The sequence below is a fragment of the Physcomitrium patens genome, chromosome 22 (genome assembly GCF_059467195.1).
Source record: "Physcomitrium patens ecotype Gransden chromosome 22, ASM5946719v1, whole genome shotgun sequence".
Taxonomy (NCBI): domain Eukaryota; kingdom Viridiplantae; phylum Streptophyta; class Bryopsida; order Funariales; family Funariaceae; genus Physcomitrium; species Physcomitrium patens.
In genome coordinates this window covers 5,980,231-5,993,711 of record NC_143431.1, presented here as the reverse complement: position 1 = coordinate 5,993,711, position 13,481 = coordinate 5,980,231, and positions in this window count along the sequence as shown.

The following is a 13,481-nucleotide window of genomic DNA, read 5'->3' as shown; positions in this document are numbered from 1 at the left end:
GACATTTCCACTAACAAAAGACTCCTAATAAAGCACTTGGTTCAATTGATTTGATAAGTTTAGTCGTGCTATCTCTTTAAAAGTTATCTAATAGAGCATATAATATATTAATTGCCACCTTTGACAATGCTTCTTGAAAAGTTAAAGTATTCATTTATGAATAACCAATATAAAGGATTATTTAAAATTTATTTCTACATCATATGTATATTATGAAATTTAAGCACCAAATTATATCAATATAAGGATAGAAGAAAGACTAATTAAATTGGATTAAGTGGTGGATAATGAAGCATGTTTTATAAATAATCTATATAGACCATTCTTTCTATTAATATTACTATCTAATATTATGATATCTTTAGCCTCCATTTAATTATAAAATCTTATTTAGAATTTTATACAAGATTGAATAATGTTATAGCATCAAAGTTAGTAAACAATGCCTACTATATTGCCAAATTGACTTGACCATGATGTTTCTAATTTAGTAAATATCTATAATATCCACAATCTAACTAAAGTAAAATATCTTTTGTATCTATTATCTATCAAAATTGAAATATCTTTCATGTCCACTTTTCAATCAATATCTAGAACATCTACAATCCTGTCAGTTAAACTTAACTAAACTAAAATAGCTAGGATTTAGTTGAATAAAAAGATAGAATGATAAATAATTTTTGGTTTTTTTAATTTAAATATATTTTTTTATCTTCTTCATCCTAAATTGTAATTCTGGATATAAAAATAAGTATCTTATAATGACCAAATAAGATTTAATGTTGGATTAAAATTATTATCCTTTATCATTATAAAACACTTTTAATATTTAACCATGAATTAAAAAATATTAAAAAGGTTGCGTGGGAGAGACTACATACACTATAAAGACTACTTGTGAATGTTAATTGAGGCTTAGATGTTAGGGACATATTCCTTAGAACTTTTAGAGAGAAGTTTCTAGAAGCTTCTAGAAAAGAAGTCTCTGGAACCTTCTAGAAGAGAAGTTTCTAGAAGCTTCTAGAAAGGAATCCCCTGGAACTTTCTAGAAGCTTCCTAATTAATAGAAGTAGCTCGAGAAGTTTCTTGAACCTTCTAGAAAGGAAGCCTCTGGAACCTTCTAGAAGCTTCCTAGTTAATAGAAGTACCTCGAAAAGCTTCCTAAGTAGGAGTATATATAGGGATCGAGGCTGAAGAGTTCTTCAGTCTCGACAACACATCTCTTGGAGTTCTAGCTCACCTTTTTGGTGTTGTTCTTGTACTCATCTGTTTAATCTAGTTCTGCCACTTCTTCTTGAACTTCTTGTTAGATTTCAAGTCTGTATTTTGTGTCCGTGACAGTTTGTCGAGACTACACTAACTTGAGATATCAGAGCTAGTTCTTTCTTAGTAGGGTGTGGATTACCCCTCTACTTGAAGGTATACTAGCATTTTTTAGAGGTTGCGGATTACTCTCCTCTAAACTGATACTTCTTCTGTTACAATATTGGAGTCTTATTCTTCTTGGAGAGAGTGGATTACCCCTCTTCTTGAAATTCTTAAGGCGTTTTATAGGTTGTGGATTACCCTCCTATAAACCAATATTGCCTCTTATAGGATCATTTTTGTCCTTCTTTTAGAATGGCCGGAGGTCAAGACATTAGTATGACAGAAAGTTCAGAGTCTAAGTTAGATGCTATTATGAATGCCCTCGCTACGTTATCACAAAGAACTGCAGAGATTGAAGGAGTGGTGGCAAGGCTTCATAATGATGGAGTATCTGGGATAGCACAATCTAAACTACACCAGCCTCAAATTTCGACACTTGGAGAAACAACTTTACCTCAGGTTCGACAAGAACCACTAGTTCTACAACATAAGGAGCCTCGAGTTAGTCTTCCACATAAGTTTGATGGAACACGTTCCAAGTTTTGAGGATTCGTCAATCAAATCAGGTTGATAACAGTTTTACAGCCCGAACGATATCCAACGGAGGAGTCACGTGTTGGGCTTGTTGGAACCTTACTTACGGGACAAGCTCTATCATGGTTTGCTCCTTTGTTTGAGAAACGATCATCCATATTAAACAACTTCGAAACCTTTTTGGAAGCATTTGCGGAAGCATTTGGTGAACACGATAAGGTTCGATGGGCTACAACAAAGATCCGGTCGCTATGATAGGGGATGCGTTCTACATCAGTCTATGCTTCGGATTTCAGGCAATTAGTATGCGACATCAATTGGAATGAAGAGGCGTTGATGAGTCAATTCTATTGGGGTTTAAGAGATGATGTGAAGGATTTGCTGTTAACTCTTCCTGATCCACGAACGCTCAATGAAGCCATTAGCGAAGCTGTGAAGTGCGATAATTGCCTATTCCAACGTCGCCAAGACCAACGCTCAAGACAACATACAATTCGCCATGCTCCAACTATGTCGGCAAGCAGTGTGAATTTGCATTCAGAGGTGGAAGACATGCAAATTGATGCGGTACGTATCAAATCTCTTACTATAGAAGAAAAAAAGCGACGTATGGAGGAAAATTTATGCTTGTATTGCGGTGGAGAAGGCCACAAAGTTGAAAACTGCCCCAAAAAGCAAAATCGAGGCATAGTCAAGACTAGGGGAGTATTTGTTCAGGAAAACGAGGATGCCCAGCCACAGTAGGAACCGTGCGGCTGGACAATGAAATATCCCAACAACAATCAGGTTCCTTTCTTTCTGCCCAACTTGCCCTTTGTTTTACAATCCCTTTGTTTATCGGCCCTCAAAAACTGAGAACCTTAGCACTACTAGACTTAGGAGCATCTGCTTGTTTTTTAGACGAAGAATTTGCAAAGCGTCATAAGATCCCTTTAGTACAAAAATCAAAACCTGTTCATGTTGAGGTCATAGATGGGCGACCTTTATTGTCTGGTAGCATCACCCATGAATCAAAACCTATAGAAGTAACGTTTAAAGACCATAGTAGTCATATTATTTTTAATATTATTAGAACCCCATCAAATCCTATTATTCTTGGTCTTTCTTGGTTGGAAAAACATAATCCATTGATAGATTGGAGGTTGCGGAAGATGACTTTTCCCACAAAACCACCCAAGAAAAAACCTAGTAAAAAACCTCGAAAAAAGAAATCCTTATTCATTGGAGCAAGAGCGTTTATAAGATTATCTAAGGAAGGCACTCCATTTGTCATTTATGCGACTCCAACTACTGAGGAGAAGATCTCAATAGCAAGTATACCGGAGCAATATAAAGATTTTGAAGACGTGTTTCAAAAGAAGAACGCCGACATACTACCGGAACACCGACCATATGATTGTGCCATAGACTTGCAAGAAGGAGCACAACCACCTTTTGGCCCAATCTACAATCTATCGCAAATGGAGTTGGCAGAGTTACGAAAGTACATCGACGAGAATCTAGCCAAGAACTTCATTCGTCATTCAAAATCATCAGCTGGAGCACCCATCTTATTTGTGAAGAAGAAAGATGGATCATTACGGATGTGTGTGGACTATCGAGGCCTCAACAAGGTAACAAAGAAAAATCATTACCCATTACCCTTGATTTCTAGTCTCTTAGAACAACTTAGACGTGCGAAGATCTTTACAAAAATTGATCTAAGGAGAGCTTATAATCTCGTACGAATCAAGGAAGGAGATGAGTGGAAGATAGCATTCCGTACAAGGTATGGTCATTTCGAATATAATGTCATGCCTTTTGGTCTTACCAATGCTCCAGCGGTTTTTCAACATATGATGAATGACATCTTTCAAGAACACCTCGACGATTTTGTTGTCATCTACTTGGACGATATTCTAATATTCTCTAAAAATGAGGAAGAGCATGAGGAGCATGTTCATTTGGTCTTAGAGAAACTACGCAAGCGAGGACTATATGCCAAATTAGAAAAGTGTTTATTTCACCAGACGGAGATGGAATTTTTGGGGTTCATTGCGACTACAGAAGGTTTGAAGATGGACCCCAAGAAAGTAGAAGCAATCATGTCTTGGAAGGTTCCGAAGACGGTTAGAGACGTACAATGCTTTCTTGGTTTTGCTAACTTCTATCGGATCTTCATCAAGAATTATTCTCAAGTTGTTGCTCCTCTCACTCGATTAACATGCAAAGATAAGTTGGAATGGGGACCTTTGACGGAGAAGGCGTTTCAAGATTTGAAGACAGCATTTACTACAGCTCCAATTTTGGTACATCCAGACTTTACAAAGGCCTTCTATTTAGAAACTGATGCTTCAGATTTTGCTTTGGGAGCTGTGCTTTCACAAATGAGTGAAGATAAGAAGCTCCATCCAGTTGCATTCTATTCTCGAAAGTTCTCTGCTGCTGAAATCAATTATGAGATCCACAATAAGGAACTTCTTGCTATAGTAGATTCTTTCAAAGAATGGCGTCACTTTCTTGAAGGAGCTGCACATCTAGTAACCGTATATACGGATCACAAGAATTTGGAGTATTTCATGACGGCTTGAGTTTTAAATTGGCGTCAAGCTCGGTGGAATATGTCGCTATCTAGATTCGATTTTGTTATCACTTATCGACCTGGAAGGCAGCAAGGACTATCCGATGCTTTATCAAAGAGATCGTATCTTGCACCAAAGGCTGGAGAAGCAGTGTTTGATCAACAATGTACAACGTTATTGAAGCCAGAGAGATTTCAACTTTGTGCTACTATTGTATCATTTGATGTTGACTTCCTAAACCAAGTACATGCTATGACCATTAAAGATTCAGTAGCCATTGATATCAAGCAACGTACCAATGACGACAAGTTCAAGGTGGAGGGAGATCTTTTATACTTTGAAGAGCGATTATACATTCCAAAAGGACTAGCACGACTCCGAGTTCTTCAATCTCGCCATGATTTTCCAGCTGCGGGACATTTTGGATTCAATAAGACCTTGGAGCTTATTTCCCGAGATTTTTGGTGGCCCCAAATGTGGAAGGATGTGAAAGATTTTGTCCTCTCTTGTGACATCTGTTCAAGATCTAAGAATCCTCGGCATCGCCCTTATGGACTTCTACAGCCATTGCCAATTCCACGTCGACCATGGTCTTCAATTTCTATGGACTTCATCACGGACTTGCCATCATCAAACTCATTTGACAACATCTTTGTCGTGGTAGATCAGCTTACGAAGATGGCACACTTTGTTCCTTATAAGAAGACATCGTCCAGTGAAGTCACAGCAAGACTCTTTCTCAATAATGTGTATCGATATCATGGACTACCAGATGATATCATATCAGATCGAGGTACCCAGTTCGTGTCAAAGTTTTGGAGATCTCTCTTTGGGATATTGAAGGTGGATATCAAGCTTTCTTCAACTTTTCATCTTCAAACTGATGGCCAAACGGAACGGGTGAACCAAGTCTTGGAGCAGTACTTACGATGCAGCATCAACTATCAGCAAGACTATTGGACTGCATATCTACCGCTACTCGAGTTTGCATATAACAACACCCTCCATGCGTCGACTCAACAAACACCATTCTTTTCCAACTATGGATATCATCTGAAGCTTGATTTATTGAGTCCGTCAACATATAACAATCCAGCAGCTGAAGGATTTGCGAAGTAACTATCAGAGCTTCAAACTATGTTGAAGCTTCAATTACAATCCGCTCAAGAATCCTATAAGACGTCTGCAGATAGATTTCGGAATCCAGCACCTACTTTCAAAGTTGGAGACAAAGCCTGGCTTCTTTGACGAAATATCAAGACCAAGCGACCATGTGATAAGTTGGACTATCGAAGATTGGGACCATTTATCATCCAGAAGCAAATTAATCCAGTGGCATACCGGCTGGAGTTACCGGTTTCTATGAAGGTACATCAAGTCTTTCATGTTTCTTTCTTGGAACCTTATCGAGAGTCATCTTTTCCAAGAAGAATGGAATGTCTACCACCTAGTATTGAAATCAAGAACCACGAAGAATACGAGGTTGAAAAGGTATTGGATTCATGGCGAAGGTGGGGAAAGTTAGAATATCTTGTTCATTGGTGCGGCTATGACATTAATGAGCGAACGTGGGAGCCAGCTGAAAATCTTGCGAATGTGCCACAAAAGGTACAGGAGTTTCATCAACGACATCCCAATAAACCTAAATCAATTCGATGATAGCTTCTTTCTAAAGCTTGTTCTCCCAATAATATAAAAAAAGGGGAGAGCACCAGCAAAATTCATAGTTGATGTAGTTATTTTCTCCAAGATAGATCGTAGTTTGGTCTTTTGATATGGATAGCCAAGAGATAGATACTATGCCAGTCAGAGTATCGCAACCGAGTAGCTCACGAAGGCGACCCCGAGATGAAGAACTACATGTACCACGACGACGACGGAGGATACCGAGTAATCGATCATTGGTGATCGTATTTGAGATCGAGCCTGCTTACGATGGTCAACCAGAAGGCGTGTTTGCAGGACAATTTTACAATGAGGACACGGAAGTTCATGCTTGGTCAGAAGTCGAAGGCGTGGGCCAGTACCGTTGGCTTGAAGGGTCGATGAACCACTTGCCTCGTGAACAACAGTTGGAGTTCATAGCAGAAGTTATGCAACAGATCTTCATTTTCTTGCGTTGGTACTGATCAACAATATTGCTTCTCAGAGACCTCGAAGCTAAAGGAGGGGGTGATGTTAGGGACATATTCCTTAGAACTTTTAGAGAGAAGTTTCTAGAAGCTTCTAGAAAAGAAGTCTCTGGAACCTTCTAGAAGAGAAGTTTCTAGAAGCTTCTAGAAAGGAATCCCCTGGAACTTTCTAGAAGCTTCCTAGTTAATAGAAGTAGCTCGAGAAGTTTCTAGAACGTTCTAGAAAGGAAGCCTCTGGAACCTTCTAGAAGCTTCCTAATTAATAGAAGTAGCTCGAGAAGCTTCCTAAGTAGGAGTATATATAGGGATCGAGGCTGAAGAGTTCTTCAGTCTCGACAACACATCTCTTGGAGTTCTAGCTCACCTTTCTGGTGTTGTTCTTGTACTCATCTGTTTAATCTAGTTCTGCCACTTCTTCTTGAACTTCTTGTTAGATTTCAAGTCTGTATTTTGTGTCCGTAACATTAGAACTCCAACTAAAGAAGTTGTAAAACTAGCATACAAAAATTGAACAACAAAAATTGATCTTGGCTTGTATATATCTGTTTGTAAATGAAAGTAGATGTTGTTTAGAACAAATATTGTCTTTTTTTTGAAATGATTGTTTTTTTGAATGTTTTATAGCTAATTATTACAAATTTTTGGCATGAAAAATGTTGATTCATCTACATACTCCAAGAAAGCACCAATATTATATTATATAAAGTTTTGCTTGAAAATGCATCAGACACTTGGTCGTAGAAGGTAAAAGAAATTTGCAACAATAAGTTATAATAAATTTAATAGAATTATGTATAAATTATAATTTAAGCTTAAGAAACATAATCAAATATTGATGAAGCCAAATTAAAATTTTAAATAAATTATAAAAGAAACATAAAAAAAAGTTTAAAAACTTCTAAAGAAATTATATAAAAATAATAAAGAAATATTAAAGAAACCTTAAGAAATTTAAAAGAAATTAAAAAAAATAATCCTTAAAGAAATAAAAAAGAAATCCTAAAGAAATTTAAAAGAAATCCTTAAGAAATTTAAAAGAAATCTAAAAGAACCTTAATAAAATCCTAAAGAAATCCTAAATCCTACATCAATCCTAATTAGATCCTAAATCCTAAATCAATCTTAATTAAATTCTAAAATCTAAATTAAATCTCAATCAAATTTTATATCCTACGCCAAACCTTAATCAATTTTTAAATCTTAAATCAAACCTTAATCAATTTTTAAATCCTAAATCAAATCTCAATCAATTTTTAAATGAATTCTAATCAAAATCTAATCAAATCAAATCAATCCTAACCAAAATCTAATTAATTCAAATCAACATGAGGGTACTTTTAGAACCTCAATATTTATTGATTAAATCATTGATCTTGCTTAAAATTTTACATATCTCTCATTTTTTTAATTAATAACAAGCACAATAAATTTGAAGAGAATTCAATTTACAAAATAGGAGAAAAAAGTAATAATATACTCAGATGTCAATCAACTTCTATCTTTGATCTTAATGTTGATCTTCCAACAATAATAAATCTCAATTTAATTATTTACTTATTCTCAAATTTTATATAAGATTTAGAAGTTAAATCAAGTATTAGCTTTAATAAAAATCACATCAATCCAACTAAAAAATTGTTGAAAATACTAAATAACCTTACTAGATTTAAAAATCCAATTTTTTAGATCTTAATCCACTTGAACTTCAATAATTTGTAATCCAACTATTTGATTAAGCTCAAATTTACAACATACATGTAATATAATTATATTCACATCTCTACAAGATTTCATTTATAGATCTACTACAAAACTCTCAAAATTGCCTAAATTATAAACCCTATTTTATTTTACGAAATCCATATTTATCCAAAATAACCTTCAATTTACAAAGCTCTTACAAAGTCAATACAAACTCAAATTCCTCAAAATTAATACTGTAAAAAATTCTATAAATTCTTCTCTCAAATTCTATTATCTAATATGCAAAAAACTTCAAAGTTGCCATAGGTTTATAGTTTTATGCCTCAAGATCTAATTTCAATCTAGATTGAAAATTAATCTTCTTTGGATATCAATTTTTAGTAATTTGAAATAAATTTTGCTTTAATCTATTATTAATCCATTTTTAAAAAAATTTATTTAATTTCATTTATCTTATTTACTTTAAATTGGCTCATTTATGCCTCTATAATGTATATAGAAGTTTTTTCTATAAAAATAGTATTAAGACTAAATTTTTTACTATATTTTTATAATTTATTGTTATTTTTTTATTATATATTTTTATTAGAATCTTTTATAATAATATATCTTTTTTATTTTTTTTCACTATACAACATCCATCTCTTTTGAACTTATGCATCCTTTGATATGCATCAAATAATTCAAATCTTGTTTGATTCATATTATATTCTCCATATCTTTATCCAATTTTTCTTTAGCATTTTTGCTATCTTAGTCAAAATCATCTTCTTGTCTTGAAAGATTTATATCTTCAATAAGATTTTTTATATTCATTTCTATTTATCTTTATTTGAATATCTTTACTCACTTCTATGCAACTGGTATTTTTAACCTTGTTTCATCTAACTCTTGTAATAAATAAGTTGCATTATCATAAACAATTGCTATCACATATGGTCTAAACCATCATTTAGAATTTTTTTTAAAGTACTTTGTTGATTGTCCAAGCTACTATTATAAACCAAAATCCAATCACTTTTTTCAATTGCCTTGGATTTCAATTGATGTTGCTTATTAAAATATGCCTTAATTTGTAAACTTATTCTTTTCAAGCTTTTCTAATGCTATTTGCACATCTTCTAATCATTACTCGAATTGTTGAATTTTAATGTTTAAAAGTTTTTTTCTTATCAATTTATTACTTTAATTCCAATGCACTATCTTTTATTTGGTTTGATAAATCTTCATAAGCTAAGACCAAAGATCTCATTTTTCATAATTTAATTAACATAATAACCAAATCAACGACCCATTTAAAATTAATAGCCAAATGATATGTTGAATATAAGCCATTTTAATGTCATATATTAGAATACGTTTGATAAGTTTTATATGATTTAATAAACAAAAGTACATGTCAATATATATTTTTCTACCAATATTAAGCTTTGAATTTAACAAAATTAGATCCAAATTTCCTTATGTCATATCCATAAACTATTGTGAAAAAATTTTAGTAGTTTTTGTTGTCCTTCCTTATTTCTTATTATTTATTATGGCATCCCAATCCCTTCTTTTGGTCTCTTCCATAAAAACCCTTCTTGAAGCAAAAAATTTTAAATATTTTTTCTTATTTGTTAAATTTTTTTCTATCATAGACATACATTTGTTTTAATTATTATTTAAGTAATATGAATAGGTAAAAATAAGTAAAAGTAGATTAATTTCATAATCTCTTCTAAAAAAGCTTCTTAAAAGCTTCATAGATGTTACTTTGACTTTATATATATTTATAATTCATTGGTAGATTAGAAACTTGATTAACAACTTAACCATGTGCTATATATGTTAGTAGCTTGTGAAATAAGCTAACTATTTATCACCCATATAAAAAACTTGTCTTACAAGTTAAGATATGTATTGTGCAAAGTCAACACATTTTGGAGGTCTTGTAGAACATCGCTACATAGCTTCTAGGTAGATAGTATATATAGAGGTAAGAGTGAAACCTCCTTCTTTTTTATTAATTCCTTTTTTTTTTCTAATCTAATTTCAAGAAGTCTGTAATTTTCTTATCTTTTAACAATAGCCATTCCAGTTTCTTTTTAATATATATCTACTTTCTTATTTCTATTTTATTATACTTCTTTGAAAAATTTCTACTTGTTTATTTATTTTTATCAAGTTCTTATCTTTGATAGATTGACAAGAGTATATTTATAATATTAGACCTTTGTCTTTTCTTGATTAAGAGTAGATTATTTCTTTTTATTGATAAAACATAAGTGTATTAAAAATTATGGATTACCCTCTTTTAAACTAATATTATTTTTTTAGTTCTTAAGTTCTTTCTTATACTTGTGTCGAGCAATATTAAATATTTCTTTTCTTTTAAGAATTGTTATAGCAGAGCTTGTCAAACAAAGATTGCAATCGCACAAATGTAAGAATAATTGAAGGAATTAACACTTGCAATGCATCAATTCAATTTACTACCACAAAAAATGATGAAATTGATAGAAAGTGAAAATATAAAAAAGATTGAAGCTGCTTTAATATCTACACTAAATTATATTTTTTTTTCTATAATAGAATACTATTTAAGTACTAAAAAACCAAAAACTACCTTACTTGAGAAGTTTAATGGTATAAGATCAAAATTTTGAGGATTTATTAATTAAGTACAACTAGGAATTGAACTTCAACTTCAAATCTATCTAATTCTAGAATCACAAGTCAAGTTTATTGATATACTATTTTTAAATTTTGCATTTTCATAGTTTTTTTTTTTTTTTTTTTTTTTTTTTTTTTTTTTTTTTTTTTTTTATAACAACATGACTCAATATTAAATAATTTGAAAGCTTTCTTAACATAATTTTGATCTATGTATAGAAAATATGATGTAATTGGTGTTGTAACAAACAAGATCTTGTTTGTTATAAATCTTATTTTTTATAGATCTATAACAACTTATCAAAATTGTAAAGCATACAATGTTACAGATCATGTTTGTAACAAAAAAATCAATTTGTAATATTGTATGCTTTAGAATTTTGATAATTTATAATTGATATGAAGTTTATTGATGTTGCAATCATTAGCCAATTATTCTATGGATTATAATATGAGATAAAAAAATTGATATTTAAATTATCTATTCTTCAAATATTGAGTCAAGAATTAATTTTGATGTAAAGTGTGACAATTGGCTTTTTAAAATTTGGTATAAGAATTGTATAAGTAAGCCTTAATATTATTAAAATTAAATGGAAATATCAAAGTCTTTTTAACATATACCTTTGAAATTAGAAGATATGAAAATTGATACAATATGTTTCAAACCTCTTACTAAGTAAGAAAAGAATTATCATTGTTAAGAAGGATTATTTTTATAATATAGAATACCAAAGTATACTACTTAATATTATCAAAAAAGGTAATGCAATGTGAGTCCCACAAATTGATCTTAATTGGTGTATTAGTTAAAAAAATAATTTTAAGTCATTTAATTATACAAATATTAAGAGTAGAGAGTCTTTTTGACTATTAAAGTATTTATTATAATTTAAAAATATTTATAAGTTACAAAAGTCTTATTAGAAGAAAATTTATAAAAATGGAGTCTTAATAAGTCTTGGAGGCAATTATCTTTGTTGGTTTTATATTTCCACTCATTATTAAATATTAATAATTAGTAATTGAGACCAATTTCTATATTGGCCTCATATCTATATGTATTACTTAGAAAAATCCTATCAATGATTAATTAATAGTTAAAAGAAGCATGAAAAAGAAATTCATATCTTTTAAATTATATATGTAGAAAATAGAATTTTTAGTAGATTTAAATTAATTTTATTAACATAAAAAATTAAAAAAATATAAAAATAAAATGATTTATGGATATTAGTATTATAAAAATATTATAAGAGTTTTTAGAATTTATTTAGAATTTATTTAGAATTTATTTAGGATTTTTTTATGAATTTTTAGAGAAAATTTCAAAACCTTGGTAAAATTGAGTTTTACCACCTTGAGAGCCACTATGAAGAAATGAAACAAGATTTGAAGACTATACAAGGTTTTAAGGCTAATTGGATGTTTTTGAATACTATAGTGAAGTCAAAAATGTAAAAAAAATAGTTTTACTAGTAGAAAATAGAAGGACCAGCAGCTAATATAGTCCTTGTAGGAAGAGAGGTGTATAAGTCCCATATGTATAGGAAGATAATACTAAGGCCTCAAGGTCTCTTTGGATGACCAATATACACTACTTGTGAGCCTTGGTGAGGCTCGAGCTCCTGATTTCTTAAGCAAGTTATCTTGGAGGTAAAAATTATTTACATAATTTTTTTATTATTTAAATTCTATCTTTAATCTATCATAACTTATTCATATTAATTTAAAATTATATAAATTTTATACCATTGAAAATAAAAAAAATTTATTTATCCAAAAATATTTTTTTTATTTTTTATTTTTATATTTTTTTTGGATAAAAATCTAGTGAATAGACTACGACTAATTTTGTAGTGTATAATTGCTTGATTGCACTTTTTTTACTTGTCTTGTATTTTTCTTCTTTTTTTCTTATTTATTGCTACTTCTACTTCACACCACCAATTACAAGCAACTTTTAATTGATGCCATCTTATAATTTGGAATAAAAAAAAAATTTATCCTCATATGCAATCATAAAATAAAAAGTACAATTGTCAAAGAAGACAATATATCAAAAAATAAATTTTTTCAACTATAAAAGAAACTATTCAATTGAAACCTTGCACAATACTTAATGAAAGTCCTATTTTCTTTATAAATTTCTCTTTATTTTATAATAGATGTTAATTTAGGATTTAAACATCACAAAGCTTTTATATTACTAAATTTAGGAGCTTTAATTTTTTTTTAGATAAAAGCTTTGTTAAAAGATATATCATACTTTTAGTAAAGAAAACAAAATCTATTCATGTAGAAGTCATAGATAGTCGTCTGTTGTCCTCTAAAGACGTTATTTATAAAAAATTTCTTTTAGAAGTAATAACTAATGGTCATCGTAGCTTTATGGTACTTAATATCATTAGATCTCTTTTTAACCTAATCATTTTAGGTTTACTATGGTTAAAAAAATACAATCTTCAAATAGATTGGATTTTTTGTGGTCTTGATTTTTTTGAAAATATAACTAAGAGTGTAG